Source organism: Macaca nemestrina, unplaced genomic scaffold (genome assembly GCF_043159975.1).
Source record: "Macaca nemestrina isolate mMacNem1 unplaced genomic scaffold, mMacNem.hap1 Scaffold_68, whole genome shotgun sequence".
Lineage (NCBI taxonomy): Eukaryota > Metazoa > Chordata > Mammalia > Primates > Cercopithecidae > Macaca > Macaca nemestrina.
This window is the reverse complement of record NW_027257844.1, coordinates 221735-237372: the sequence shown is the minus strand read 5'-3', so window position 1 is coordinate 237372 and position 15638 is coordinate 221735. Positions and strand designations below refer to the sequence as shown.

At 49.5% G+C, this 15638-nt stretch overlaps 1 long non-coding RNA gene across 2 annotated transcripts in view; it reads left to right on the top strand.

Annotated features, from left to right (window-relative positions):
* Positions 1 to 13068, top strand: part of LOC139361600 (uncharacterized) — a 98652-nt gene extending 85584 nt beyond the window's left edge. For both annotated transcript variants that reach the window (XR_011619153.1, XR_011619154.1), the window contains exons 5-6: positions 10849 to 10918; positions 11138 to 13068. This is a non-coding gene — a long non-coding RNA (uncharacterized lncRNA). The remainder of the gene's footprint in view (positions 1 to 10848; positions 10919 to 11137) is intronic.
* Positions 13069 to 15638: the final 2570 nt, after the last annotated feature.

Genomic DNA, 15638 nt, shown 5'->3' with positions numbered 1-15638 from the left:
CTCTGCTTAGCACCTGGGGAATGGGTTAGTTGCTGATACCCTTTGATCTGTGCTCACATGCTGCATCTCGTCACGGGAAGCAGAGTTGCCCTGTGGAATAAAGCCCAGCTCACGGTGGCACGTCGAGACGCTCAGGGCTGTCAGTCCCTTATACAGCGGCAGACTTGGAGACTCAGCATCGCGTGCAGAGCCCGGGCAACCGGAGTGCATCCACCTTAGAGACCACACGGCCGGTCGGCAAGGTGGATGTCCGGGCATATGGCCCTGACAGGCCCACTGCAAGGTGAATTAGGAATTCGTTAGCAAAGAAATCAAACTCGCCTGTGGGTCCCAGCTACTTGGAAGGCTGAGGCGGGAGGATTGCTTGAGCCAGAAGGTCAAGGCCGCGATAAGCCATGATTGTAATACTGCACTCTGGCCTGGGTGACACAGGAGACTCCGACTCAAAAAAAAAAAAAAAAAAAAAGCCAAACCTTACTCTTCATAGCAGGAGGGATAATTTATCAAAGTAACTGCCACAAAATCTTAGACGATGTAATTTCCGTGGCTAAGTAAGCTGTCCAGGCCACGTGGCTGGCTCACAACTCATGAATGTGAACAGCAGGTGGTCTGCATTCTGGGTGAGTGTGACTGTGCCACTGCAGTTTTGTTCTCATGTCTTGATGAGCATAAACGGTTCCTGACGAGGGTAGGTAAGGATGCTGTGACCTGAGACTCTGTAATATTGTTGCTTGAGGAACCAAGGAGTTTTTCTCTCTCGCAAACCCGTCAGGGAGGATGTTCCAGGCTAGTGACTGCTCCATGAATTATTTAGGGATCCAGGTTCCTTACCGACCCCTGCTCTGCATTCCCAGGGACACGGCTGTCCTTGTTGTGGTTGGGAATGGGTGATTGCCATGCTGGCGGGGGAGGCTTAAGGTGAGAGTGGCCATGGTTTACCTAATCTACATAATGGCAGGGAGCCTGGGAGTAAAGGGTAAAGGATGTTGTTGAACCACTGGCTGCACTCACCGCAGCTGGCCCAGGGATGGGGAAGCATGGCTGAGTGTGCCGTTCAACGGTACCTGGTACTTTCAGATTTGACTTCCTTATGGATTTTCTGTTGTAAAGAGGAGAGAGCCTGTGGTTCTAGGCCAAGCATCTCACTCATCTCATAACATCTTGTATCTCTTAGCCAACACTTATGTCAGGTTTTAGAAGTCCTATCAAACTGGCAAGCATTTCTCAATTTGGTTTAACTATTGGATTTGATATCTGTGTCTGCATCTCTATTTTACATCTATGTGGTTATTTGATGCTCTGTAGTACATTTGGAATAGGTTCTATTTGGTGGAAGTTACTTTCAACAAACCCTTGCTGCTACTTGAATTTTCAAGGTTGCAAGTAGAAAGGAGAGAATAAAAACCACATCTTCTCTAGTTTTAAAATGTGTTGTTCCTCAAATCACACCAGAAGAACAAATATTACAAATTACAAAAGCAGCCAGAATCAAGGTTAAGAGATTTCTGGGTGATGCTGGCTAATCAGCAGTATTTGCTGAGGTGTGTGCAGCAGAGCTACACGCCAAGAAGCCCGGGAGCGGGGAGAGTTGGGAGGCCAGACTGTGACTTCAGAGGTGCTGTTGCCTCAGGAAGAGAAGCTAGATGCAGGGAGGATAAATGGCCACAGGTGTGACCACCGCCATCCTTGCGGCGGTACAGGGGCCTTTGTGAGCTGAGTTCAAAATAGAGATTGAGAGAGTGCAATGCATTCTTAGTTTTTAAAATAAAATGCTAATAGAGAATGTTTTGTTTGTAAGTATGTAAAACGTTACGTCTTTGTTTAGAATTTAAGGATAATAATTTGCTTCTGAGATCTTTGTGACTGAGATTTGAAATATTAACTATGGTTTTTTCATCCATGTTTTATACATATGCACATGTATACATATACGTAAGGTATATATAAAAAAATAAGCGTGTCTGTATTCACATTTACATACACTTGCATAATGTGTATACTTCTAGTCACACATAGGTCTAAGCGACTATGACTTGACTTGATAACCATGAGAGGGTGATTAAATAAGTTACCTGCCCTTAGCCTTGCTTTTGTATGTGAGCGGGGACCCTGCGAAATGAGCCTCCCGCGTTCCAGGCCTCACACAGCCCGTGCCAGATTTTGGAAGCAGGAGTTTGTCTGCAGCCACTTCGGGAAGCACGTGGTTGCCAGGATTGCCTAGAGCTCCAGGTTATCTCCAGTCCCAGCCTCCCTGGGGTAGAAGCTGCCCTACCAGGGGCCTGGACATGGACGTTAGGGCCTGGAGCCAGGGACTGCTCCTGAAGCAGGGGGCTCCCCTCACGGCTGGGCATGAGAACAGAGGATAGGAGGGGGAACCAGCCTCGGGCCAGTGCATGGCCTCCCGGAAGTGCTTGCGGGAAGCCCCAGTCGCCCTTTGCTGATCCCACAGCCAGCACCAAACTCTGTGAGATCCCCTTGGCCCACCTCTCAGGTTCCTAAAATGATTAGGGTTTCCTGAGCTGCGAATTTTTAGGTGTAGGCTAAAAAGCCCTGGGACAGACTCACAGGGTTCTTTATGTAGAAACGATGAGTGTGCTGGTGACTCAGAGCAGGCACTGCACCCTCACTCCAGGGTCCTTTGCGCCAGGTGGAAACGAGTGTGTCGGTCACCCAGAGTCCCTGCATCCTCACTCCAGGCACTGCTCTTTGGTTTCTTAATTAAAAACCTAAAAGCCTTCATAATGAAAATGCATTCTCCCCAGAGAAGAGAGTTTCTGGTTACAGAGGCTCACCTGTAAATGCCGTGCCAGGTCAAATATACTGAGATCTGGGCCAGGTCCTGCTTCCGCTCACAGCCAAAGCAGGTACTTCATTTGGGAGGTGACCCAGGGGGACATCTGAGAGGCCTGCCAGTCCCCGAGGGATGAATCTACTGGCCTTCACACTCGTCTCCGGCCTCCATCAGCTCCTTCCTACCTGCAAACTGCCTGCTTGGACGTTGCCATCATTGGAGATATGTCAGGGACTTAGCATGGATTGACACCCATAGGACCAGCAGATCGCGGAAAGGTGGGAACCAGGGCTGGGAGGGTGGTGATCGCGGCCAAAATAAGAACCGTGGTGGGCTGGGAGGTCCATCTTCTGTCTAAAGTGTTTTTAATAATAAAAAACATAGTGTCTCAGGAGCATGAGAGGGCAGGCCACAGACGCGGAGAACATATCTGTAAAACACTCATCTGATAAAGGCTGTTATCCAAACCGTGCGAGGAACTCTCAAAACTCAACAAGAAAATGAATAACCTGATTAAAAATGGACCAAAGACCTGGACAGATACCCCAACAAAGAAGATACACAGATGGCAAATCTACACGTGAACAGATGGCCCACGTCTTATGTCATAGGGTGAGGCGTCAGAGTACACCCATCAGCCTGACCAAAATGCAAACTCCGACACCACCACGTGCTGGTGGGTGTGTGAGCATCAGGACCCTCCCTCATCACTGGGGGAAGTGGGGCAGCGGCTGTGGGAGGCAGCGTGGTGGTTTTCCTTGGAACTAAGCTCTCCGACCACAGGAGCAATCACAGTCCTGGACGTTTACTCGGAGGAGCTGAAAGTTTACTTCCATGCGGAAATGTGCACACAGATGTTGACAGCAGCTTTGTAATTGCCAAAACTAGAAAGCAACCAAGATGCCCTTCAGTAGGTGAATGGATAAACTGTGGTATGTCAGATACTGGGATATTACTCAGCACTAAAAAGAACTGGACCCCTAAGCCATGAAAAGACACGGAAGGATCTTAAACACATGTTGCTAAGTGAGTCTCCAATCTGGACAGGCTGCCTGCTGTCTGAGTCCAACCACAGGACAGTCTGTAAAAGGTAAAGCTGTGGAGACAAACAGTCAGCGGCTGCCAGGGGTTGGGGAAGGGAGAGATGAATGGGAGGAGCATAGGGGATGTGTAGGGTGGGAAACAACTCCAGGTGGGGCTTTCATGGGGGATCCATGCCGTTCCACGTCTGTGAAACCCACAGAGTGAGCAGCAGCAGGCCGAGTCCTCGTGTGAGCTGTGGACTGTGGGTGGTGGTACCATGTTGATGTGGGTCTGTCGGTCATACAGACATGCTGGTCTGGCGAGGGCAGGAGAATGATGGAGGCTGTGCCTGTGCTGGGAAAGGAGATACGTGAGGACTCTCTGTACTTTCCTCTTGATTTTGCTATGAACCGAAAATTGCTTTTAAAAACGTCTATTGAAAAGGCAAACAAAAGAGTACTGGCCAGACAGTATCTGTGTGAGGGTGTGGCCTGTGTTCTACGTTCAGAATTTCCCTGTTAGAATACACATATCTAAATTATTCAAAGTTAAACCTTTGCATTAAGTAACTCACTACAAAGTGACAGTATCAGCTTGAGCGCTGCCAGGATGGCCAGGATCCTGTATCCTGACCAGCTTCTCCCCTTACAGGTGCAGTTGACGTCCATGGCCACATCCCAGAAAGCAGTAGGGGTGGAATCAGGAGTCAGGCTTTGCGGGACAGAGAGGAAGTGAGATCTTGTAAGCACGTGGCTGAGGGCCGGCAGGGGGGAGCCCATGGCAGGGGGCCGGCAGGGATGACTTTTTGATCAGTTGTCCTTATCGCTGAGGCCTTCTTAGACTTGGGGAGTTGGAGTCACCACTCTCGGGTGCCTCAGAAACCAAAGGCTGCTCGTAATTAAGAGCTGATGTTTGAGCTGCTTAAAATCACATATGGATGTCGATTTACCTATAAAAGTTAAGAATAGAATTTGAGTTCAGAGAGTTGTAAAAATGCTCAAGGTCGTGTACTAATGTATACATTACATTTGTGGAAATATCTAAAAGTCCAGGATTTATATTAAACACTTCTTGATTTTTGTAGTATCTACCTGTCATTTTTCCATTTGATTAATAGATGTCAGAGGGCTTAAATTTTGAGTGCCTGAATTCACTGAAATTAAATCTTCTTACATCAAATATAATTAAACTGAATGTAGCCAACAGTGCATGCTTTTATAAATATTGAGTAAAATATATATAAAAACACATATCCATCGACATGCAGATGGCGGCAACACATTAAACCATAAAAGTAGAATTAGTATTCTTTGTTTTCTGAGAAGACAAATTTTTAAACAGTCAAGGGGTCTTATAACTTTCTAGTCTCCAACTTATTTGCCCTAAAATGGAAGATTGACAGCAGTAGAAGAGGAGATCCTGGGCCAGTGCAGGCTCTGGGAGCAGCAGGGTGAGTGCTGGAAGGAGCTGGCTGGAGGCAGAGCAGGGAGGTGATCAGGGAGGCCAGGGTGGCCTCAGGGTACGCGGCTCAGTGATTGAGAAAAGGTTCACATTTCTTGGAGAGCCCTTGTCTCTGCCCACGGAAAACCCAAACTCCTTCCAACTGGGATGTGCATCTCATGTAAAAGTTGTTACTCCCAGAAAGAAAGCCAGTCGATGTAGAAATTTTTTGTATGCAGAAATTACTTCAAATGTGTTTCTAACCTTATCCTTTTCTTCCCCCGTCTTAATGTGTAGTGACTTTCTGCAGGTAACGCACACATCTTAGGAGAGCGCTGTATTTCAGTTGCTGTTGGCTCTGTTGTGACTTTGTGGTGTCCGACGTTCTGGTTCTGAGGTTCTGCGCAGAACGTGGCTCCTCCCTGCTGAGCGTTGGTTGTTGAAGGCCCATGTGGAAACCTTCCCTGTAAGCTTGTTGACCACAGCAGTCTTGGTTCAGAAATCTTTGGACCTCCTGAGACTTCACACAGACTTCTAACCTTTCTAGCGTGACCTTTTCATTTTAGTGTTCCCCATTCATTCAGATGTTTTCCAGAATGTAAGTAATCTGCTGAATGCAGGGTGGGGGGTGCCCTCCGTTGGCTCTGGGGAGAAGTATCGCTGTTTCTCCGGGTGGAGCTTCCCGTCCACCATGGTGTGCTCCAAGACGCAGCAGGGTTCTTTGGCAGAAGTAACCGTCGAAGGCCCGCGTCTCCGTGGCAGGGTGACTGTGGGTGTGTGGTCTCGCGGCCACACCGGCCCCTCCCCATCAATGGCACCACGGAGAGGAGCAGGGGGAGGCCTGGGATCTGTCTCCAGAATCATAACTGTGCTTCCGAGACTGTGTCATCCGTGTGTAAGTAGACATGCAGAGAAAGTGTTGGAGATAAGCAAGAGACGGTGTCTGTCCCTAATGAGCTCAGGCGTGCCCTTGAGAGGGTCAGGTTTCTGTGCGGCTGATCCGGACTCAGCCTGGCTGTGGCAGTGCAGGTGACTGCTGGGCTTTGGCAAGGCTGCACCCACTGTCGGTCTGAATCGGTCCCCTTCCCAGGCTCACGGTGCCAGCTGGGCGCCCAGGCCTGATTTCCCATAAGGACGGAGGCCCTGTGTATGTGTCGGGGAAGGGGGAAGTGGGGGTCCTACTTTATTGCCATATCCAATGCCATGCGGGGTCAGCACTCAGGAAACACGTGCTGTGTGGGTCAGTGATTGAGTTCAGAAACCTAGAAAATTCAGCATTGCAGGCTTTGGGCATGACCCATCCAGCCTTGGGGCTCTTTCTTTCTCTGAATTTCCTTCCATGGCATCCTCCTCATTCCAGGGGCCCCTGTTCCTGTATGACTGTTGGAAGTTTCACAGCTTCCTCTGCTTCCCCTCCCGGGCCCTGATGTGGCTGGGGCAGCTAGTGACTGTGCAGACCCCACAGCCAGTAGATCGTTGGTGCCAACGCCTTTGGCCTGGGTTACCTGAGTCAAGGACTCCAATACATGGCTGAGCTCACCCCGAATGCCAGGATCGGAAGGCCTTGGGTTGCAGAAAGGTTGGGGGTTGCATATCGAAGGACAACCTGCAAAGGAGAAGGGGAAATGGCTGTGCTAGATGGCAGCTAGAGGAGTCTGTGTAGAGCCTGTTACACAGTGCAGACACAGAGCTGGCATGGGGAATGCGGTGACATAGCCGCCATGGAAGTGGGCAAAGTTACAGGCTTCGGACCGACATGGATGGTCTGGTCTAAAAGGATCCTCTGTTTCCTTTAATCCTAGCAACTGCTGGCTTACGGGGTGGGGGAGTGAGATCTGTGGTGGCCGCGAGGAGAGACAGGGATTTTAATTAAGCCCCTCTTTCTGGGAGAGGGGAGTAGCCGTTTCTGTAGGACGGTGAGCATCGTCATCTCAGGTAGCTCAGGCTGCTGTAACAAAACACCATTGCCTGAGTGGCTTGTTCTATTATAGCGGGGGTGTCATGTTAACTAGAAGTGTGCTTTTCTACTGGGCAGTAAGTAAATTAATGGTACATTTGCCAAGGACAGTGAGGTGTGATTTGATGAATCCAGTGGGGAAAAGGAGAAGGGGCTTGGCTGGGTGGGGACGTGTGTGTGGGAGCAGAATGGAGCAGCCAGGCGTGCTGTTGGGATGGAGGGGCTGCGCCCGCATTTCCATGGGATCCGTCGATGTTTGTGGCATTAGACCTGAACCTCTGTCTCTACTTCTAACACCCGCATAGTGAGGAAGCCCCTGATGGGCCTGAGTTGTTACTTCCCATTGCCATCGCTGGGAAGTGACCCGGACGCCTCTCCTGGCTGGTGACGGCCCCAGGCCTGGACACTGGATTCGTCCTGAGCTCTGGGAGGGGCTTGGGCTCCACGCGCAGCAGGCACCTGCGCATCCCTTTGGACGTGAGATGTTGGCGCTCCGCTTGGAGGCCAGCGCGATCTGCGTGTGGTCAGGATCCGGCTCATCCTTTGGAGAGAGAGCACCTGCCCAGGGGCCCCTCTGAGGTGCATAGTCGTGCAGTGCCCTCACAGGATGCCCGGTCCTCCGAGAACTTCCTGCCATTCCCCTGGACCCTCAGGTAAGGGAGTCAAGTGTGGTGTGTGTGTCATGGGCGGGGTTGCTGAGGACACCACGTGCCGACTTGTGTGAAGACCCGAGGCGCTGCGTGAGCTCGTTCCCAGGGGGCCGTTGGCATCTGGGGGCCTGTGGGTGTCTTTCCGCTGGCAGGAAATAATGGGTGTCCCATGTTACCTTTTGTGTCTTTTTTTTTTTTTTTTTTTTTTGGTCAAAAAGCCCTAATGCCAACGTCACTGTCCCGCTATTGGAACCACCCACCTCAGGCTCACTGGTCCTCTTGTTTCTGGGCTGCTGCAGCGTTGTGTTGGCATAACTGTGTTAACTTCGTTTGAATTTTCTTCCTATTCTTTTGGAATAAGTGTTGATAGTTTGTGCTGCTTGTTCACCCGAGGCGAGGGTGTTCTTTAGGCCTGGAGGAGCACAGCCCGTGCAGGGAGGTGCCGGGCCTCTGCCTCTCATGTCGTCCGTAGCCCTCACCACACGTCTGCTCTTCGCTCCTCGTGCCCACGGCCGGGGTCACGGGCTGCTCGCTCTGCCGTTTGAGATCCTCGGAAAAGGTGGTGTTTACACTGAAGGGAGATTGGGGGTGTGCAGCTGATTTTAAATAGGAGGAAATGATGGTAACAGAATGAGCAATTCCTAGCACTTAGTCTCAGGCTTGAGAAATTGTGTTTTAGAAGCAAGGTATCCCCAACTCCGGTTTTCTTCAAATTAAATCTTTTAAAGAGTCCACAAATACAAATAGTTAAAGCCTAAAACTATGCAAGAGAGGGCCTAGAGCCCAAGCCACTGCCAACTCTGACTCCAAGACACCTCAGAAACTTGGTCCTCCTCCTCAGAGAACCCCCCTTCTACTCCTCCCTGCACACTGCTCCCTCCACACTCCCCTTCCGCCCCCTCCCCTTCCGCCCCCTCCCCTTCCGCCCCCTCCCCTTCCGCCCCTTCCCCTTCCGCCCCCTCCCCTTCCGCCCCTTCCACTTCCGCCCCTTCCACTTCCGCCCCTTCCACTTCCGCCCCTTCCACTTCCGCCCCTTCCACTTCCGCCCCTTCCACTTCCGCCCCTTCCACTTCCGCCCCTTCCACTTCCGCCCCTTCCACTTCTTCCTTCCCCTTCCCTTCTTCCTTCCTCTTCCCTTCTTCCTTCCTCTTCCCTTCTTCCTTCCTCCCCTTCCTCTCTTCCTTCCTCCCCTTCCTCCTCCCTCTTCTTCCTCTTCCCTTCTCTTCCTCTTCCCTTCTCTTCCTCTTCCCTTCTCTTCGTCTTCTTCCCTTCTCTTCGTCTTCTTCCCTTCTCTTCGTCTTCCCCCTCCCTCCTCTTCCTCCTCTTCCCCCTCCCTCCTCTTCCTCCTCTTCCCCCTCCCTCCTCTTCCTCCTCTTCCTCCTCTTCCCCCTCCCTCCTCTTCCTCCTCTTCCCCCTCCCTCCACTTCCCCCTCTTCCCCCTCCCTCCACTTCCCCCTCTTCCCCCTCCCTCCACTTCCCCGTCTTCCCCCTCTTCCCCCTCCCTCCACTTCCCCCTCTTCCCCCTCTTCCCCCTCTTCCCCCTCTTCCCCCCGCCTCCCTCCTCTTCCCACTCCCTGTCCTTGGGCAACCTCCATGGAACTCTGGTGGAAAGTCACTGGGTCTGTGGGACCGTGCATTTGATAGACGAGCACGCTGAGGATCAGACACAAGTGACTGACTCAGAACAGCACAGAGGCTGACCCAGCTTGCATGCTGTCTCCTGCCTCCCGTAACACCGGGTTGTCCCTAATGGAAGAGAATCAATGATGCTGCTTCACTGATCTCCAGGGAAAACAGGTTGATAACAGGTTATAAACATGAGAATGTTTTGGAAAAGCCATCGTCCACTTGTCAGCTCCATCTCTCCTGCCCGGAAGATGTAGGGAGAACCTGCCTTGAGCCCACCCTCATCCCATAATAGGACAGAGGACAAAGGGGCAGAGACCCAAGTCCTGTCAGTGCCCTCAGGAAACCCTCTGTTTCCTCCTCTCGGTGGAAGTGGAAACCATCCCGCTGGACTAGATCTTCCTGGGAAGCCCCTCCACCCCGAAAGCAAGGAATCTGGTTTGAGCACACACCATTCTTGGTGTCTTCACTTTCTGCAGCTGAACCCTGCATACGTGGCCCATTAATCTTGCTAGTCCAGTGTTACTGGGTCCTGGCAGTTTCTGTGGACTGACGGCAGGTGTTTACCATTGTGTTTAAAGAGGAGAATAGAACTTTATTGTGTCAAAATCAGATGATAACGATTGCCATGTGTTTCCTTGGGTTGGTTGGGGTGGGTGGTGCTCAACGTTTTTCCTGAGGGCTAAGTTCTTGTTTGAGACCGTCTCACTTTGTCGCCCAAGCTGGAGTGCAGTGGTGCGATCTTGGCTCACTTGCAACCTCCTCCTCCTGAGTTCAAGCTGTTCTCCCTGCCTCAGCCTCCCAAGTAGCTGGGATTATAGGTGTGTGCCACCACACTTGGCTAATTACAAAAATGTTTAATACAGGCTGGGTTTTGCCATATTGTCCAGGGTGGTCTCAAACTCCTTGCCTCAAGTGATCGGCCCACCTTGGCCTCCTAAAATGCTGGGATTACAGGCTTGAGCCACTGTGCCCGGCCTGATCCTGACATCTTTTAAAGCTGCCTTCATGTACCAAAAGCCAGTCTATATTTGAAAATCAGTCTTGAAGAGCCTAGGAGGAGACGGATAAGCTTCAGCTAGGTAAATCGCTATGCATATGTTAAAAATATGGGCCAAAATCTACCCCAAAATTTTAACCCTTCTGCTTTGTGTTTTATATCCGTTTATGGTTATTCTTTCAGTATTAAGATTTTAAAAGATTCTTTTGATAATTATGGACAAATTACTATTAAAACTCAGCTGTAGTTGTAACACTTCAAAGAACTAATTGGATGACATTATTTTTCCCGGAGACATTTTGGATTATGACATAATTAGTGTTTATCTCTTTGCCAGAAATCTTTTTTTTTTCTTTTCCAGAACAGAAACCTGAAAAGAAAATTCCTTTGCATTAAGTGCTATTTCACTGTGTGACAATCAATTTTTGAAGGTGAGAACAAGATCTTCGTGTATTTTTGGGATAATTCTTGCTTAATAGTGAAAATGTTAAGTGTTAAATTTATGGAACAATTTGTTTCTTTGAAAATTACTATTTGCCTGCTCGCCAGGTGGGAGCTGATGAGAACGTGGATGTAAAAATTAAATTGTATTTAGCTTATATAAAAGAAGTTTTTAAAAAAGCTTTTTGTTTGTTTGTTTTGTGCTACAGAAGTGGCTTCGTTGTGGAAACGATGTTATTGCAGGCACCTAGAATTTTATCTCCTTCACTTCTACAATGGGAAGCAGTTCTCCAACAAGCACAGGAATCTGACTTTCTGATATTGAGACTCCTAGGCATCAAGCCCCGTGGAAGGGTTGGTGATTACGTGAGCTTTGGCATTGGCGTTGATGTGGGCACCCTCCAAGCCGGACGCAGGGAGCAGGGAAGAGCAGAACAGGCCCCTCAGGAGCCATGAGAAAATCAAGTGTTGGCAGCAGTGGTGAGGGTTGATGTCAGGGGCCAGGAGGAGGTGGCGAAGGGAGCATGTGCCTCAAGGCAGCCCTGGAACCCGCAGTCCCTGTAGTGAGGTCTGGTCTGCAGGGGATGTGGACGGCCACATGGCGAGGCCCACAGACAGCCTGGACTTGGCTGCCTCAGAACTCTGGTGGACGTTGCAAACGGCCCCACAGGGTTGCAGTGCATATTCCTCGGACAGAGAAAAGACGCTTGAAAGTGTTCCCGGCACGAAGCCAGCACCCTGTGAACAGTGGCTCCTGCTGTCGTGACTGAGTGCCGTCCAACTGGGGGCAGTTGCTCTGCTCAGTTCACTTAATTGGGCCAGGAATGGGGTTGCCCTGCCTTCTACAAGCTTGACGCATTGAACGAGGACTCAGTTGATAAAGTACTCTGTAAATATGCTCTCCCGGCTAGAGTGAGCAAAGCCCAGGGAGCGAGTGGTTCTTCAGTATTAGCCAGGTGTTTGTGGTGGGCCAGCTGTGCGGCTGCCAGAGCGAATGTGACCAGGAAGCCTCTGTCCCCCCGGAGGTGGCCAGCGTTCCTGTTACACGTGCCGTAGGCAGAAGGTGGGCACTGCTGGGAAACTTGTTCATATTGTTGTTTTCTGATTGAAAATTCAAGGTTTCTGAGCATCCTACATCGAATCTGTACATTGCTGAGACTGTACACATTTCAACACTTGTTTTTCTCTGCTTTTCGGATCCATACAACCTGGCATTTGGCCGTGGCTTCCAGGACAGGCTGGATGCAGAGTGAAGTCCTCTCCTCACTGTCAATGTTTGCAGATGTCTTTTTGTATAAACTGTATTTATTGGGAGTCTCAATTAGGTTTTTATTTAACTAGACTTTTCAAATTGCCATGTACATAACTCTCCCAGTTACAATCGTGAGCTAACGTGGGTTTTTGGTTTTACTTTGATGAACTTTTAACATTTGCATGCTAAATGTGGGGGTGGAGGTCATTTATCTGCTTTTCATTTCCTTCTTGGTTATACTTAGTGACTTTCAGGTAAGGTGTGGAAAGCGTGGTACAGGGTGAATTGCAGGCTGCAGTGTGGCGCGGTGGACGAGAGGCGGGGCTGCAGTGTGCACAGTGGATGAGAGTAAAGAGATTTCCATCCTCGAGGGAAACACACAACAAACAATTTAAAAAACTGATCGTCTAGCTTGCATGAGGTCCAACAAATTCAGTTTGCAAAGTTTAACTTCCAAGTTAACTTAGTAACTTTTCCCCTAAGTCATTAATTTAGTAGCTTATGTTTAAACATATTTTTCGCCTAAAGCAAGTCACAAATTCTAAAATGAATGACTAAACATGTAATAATTTAGGCATACAGCACCTGAAGGGAAAACTGCCAGTATGCTAAAATATTGGATACAGATGCTTAAAAAATATAATGTAGCATTCTTACAATGCATGTGCTTTTAGCATGTAACTTGGTGAGTAGTTTTGAGCTATATTTGTAGGAGTGTGTATATTGAATACTTTAGGACACCACTGCAGATGTGTGCGTGAGAGGTATAAATACTGAATGTTCTTTTCCTTCCCTTAAATGAAAAACATTAGCTCCCTTCATTTTTATTTTTATTTCTTGAAGTGGACTCTCGCTCTTGTTGCCCATGCTGGAGTGCAGTGGCGCAATCTCGGCCCACTGCAAGTTCCGCCTCCTGGGTTGAAGTGATTCTCCTGCCTCAGCCTCCCCAGTAGCTGGGATTATAGGCACCCACCACCATGCCCCGCTAATTTTTGTATTTTTATTAGAGATGGGGTTTTCCCATATTGGCCAGGCTGGTCTCAAACTCCTGACCTGAGGTGATCTGCCCACCTCGACCTCCCAAAGTGTTGGGATTACAGGCGTGAGCCACCTCGCCCGGCCAGCTCCCTTCTATAATGATTTATACAGTTGTTCTTGCTTTTTGTTTTTTCGAGACGGTGTCTTACTCTGTCGCCCAAGCTGCAGTGCAGTGATGGAAATCTTGGCTGACTGCAGCCTTCACCTCCTGGGCTCAGGTGATCCTCCCACCTCAGCTTCCTGAGTAGCTGGGACTAGACACATGTCACCACGCCCAGCTTTTTTTTTTTTTTTTTTTTTTTTTTTTTTTGATATTTTTAGTAGAGACAAGGTTTTGCCATGTTTTCCAGGCTGGTCTCGAGCTCCTGGGCTCAAGCAATCTCCTGGCCTCAACCTACAAAACTGCTGGGATTAAAGGCGTGAGCACCACATCTGGCCCATTTTTTTTTCCTTCCAGGAGTCGACTTTCAGAAAACCCTTCAACTTTGCAAGCTTAATTTTCCATAAAAATATTCCTCTACGATAAAAGCAAGACACAAAGAAGTATGTGTGGACTGCGGTTAAAAATTTTCAACACAACATAGCTTAGGAAGGTTGACATTGACAAAGAGCAGGAGGCCCGTTCAGTGCCTTCTAGGCAGTGGGAATGGCGGTCTGTGGGCGACCCTAACGTGTGCGGCGTCCTGAGACGTGATCGTGGTGGTCACGCTTTTACGGAGGGCTTCCTGGGAGTACCAGAGGCTGTTCTTCTGCAGTCGGCCAGCCAGGCAGCAGCTGCCGGAGAAGGAACAAGCAGTAAAAGACAGATGTACACGGTGTTATTGTGGCTGAGACGTTAAAACCAGGCTCACTTTGTTCTTACCGTTTTAAAAAACTTATAATGAAGTCCTTAAATATGTTCAGGATTTCAAAGCAGTTGTGGGTGTGTCTGTGTCTCTAGCTCGTGTTTGGGTGCTTCCTGCGAAGAGAGCTCAGAGACGCTACCTTTCCTTCATGAGGTGACAGGGCCTGGAGAGGTGTGAACCCCATGGTGGGGGGATGACTGACCTGGGGTGAGGCTGGGTCAGCGTGGGGATCCACCCTCACTCCGCGTTCCTGTAGGCAATCCACAGTTCTAAGTCTTTCTGATATGGGTAAAATGAACCTGGAAGAGGGGTTATTTTTTAAGAAGTAAGTGCCATGTTCTTTTTTCCTCATACTTTTCCGTGTTTAAGCAGCATTGAAGGATAAGACACTAGTAGCATGTTGTTTTGGAAGCAAGGTTGTTGGTTATATTTCGTTGAATCTGACCCTAAGGTTGCCTGGTAACACAAGTTTTCCTTTAACAACATGGAACTCTGTTGAATCTGTTGCCCCATTGGCTGAGCCGCCTGAAATCAGTGCGGTGGCAGCTGAAGAGGCCTCTTCCCCTTGGAGGAAGCCGCTGGATTGGCAGGAGGCACCGCCCTCGATTGAGGGAGTGAGAGGGGTTTGCAGAGACCCCACGTGGCCCCTGTGGCTCTCTCCTGCCCCCTGCTGGTTGGCCAAGCAGCCTTGCGACAGTGTGCTCATTGTGAATGTTCACTGGGGCAGGCCAAGGCTTTTGTTCCAGAAACACTGACTTCAGAAACAGCCGGCTGTGTGTGTTGAGCATGGCAAGAAAGACTTATGTGTGTCTTAAACCTCTTGAAGAACGCAAGTTGATGTTTCAAATGCATCTCGAAGGCTAATGACTTTGCTATGGTCAAATACCGGGTCAATTTAGATATGCCTGATCTCTGCAGAGGTTTGATCAGGTAGCCCAGGAGCAGTTAAACACAAACGCTGACTGGAAACCCTGGCACAGGGAGGCACTGGAAACAGCAAGCTGCTATTAACATCATAGTGAGACGCAGTCGCCTGATCTCTTAGGGGTGTCAGCTTCTTTTGCTTCTAGACCTACATCTGCGTTACAATACAGTTTTGTTCAGTTTATCCCCATTACTCCGCTGTCTTCGCTGTTAAAGTCTCAGCCAGCACTTAGCTCTGACACTGCAGGAATTTGACTGTGCAGCTGACCAGGGCTACCTGGCATGGCTGTAAAGCAGGCGAGAGCTTTCCGGAAGGCAGTGACGAGAACCCGAAGCAGAAAAGAGCGTTGCTGGTCCACATACGACAGTGCACCTGCAGCAGAGCATGTACCTGCGCGTACAGGCTAAACAAGTGTAGAAGAGAAGAAAACCACCTATGATTAGTCACTTAAAATGCCGCACACCCAACCTTGAGACCCTAGGACATACAGTAGTAGGGGGCTTGGAGATGGCAGGTGTGCTGAAGTCTGATTTTCTCACTTAACTTTTCCAGCAGCGTTTTTCTCATCTCTAAGCTGGGGCTAACAACTGCCCCACATAGATTTGTGAATGGAACCGTGCATGTAAAGTGGGGTAGCCCCCAGGATCTAG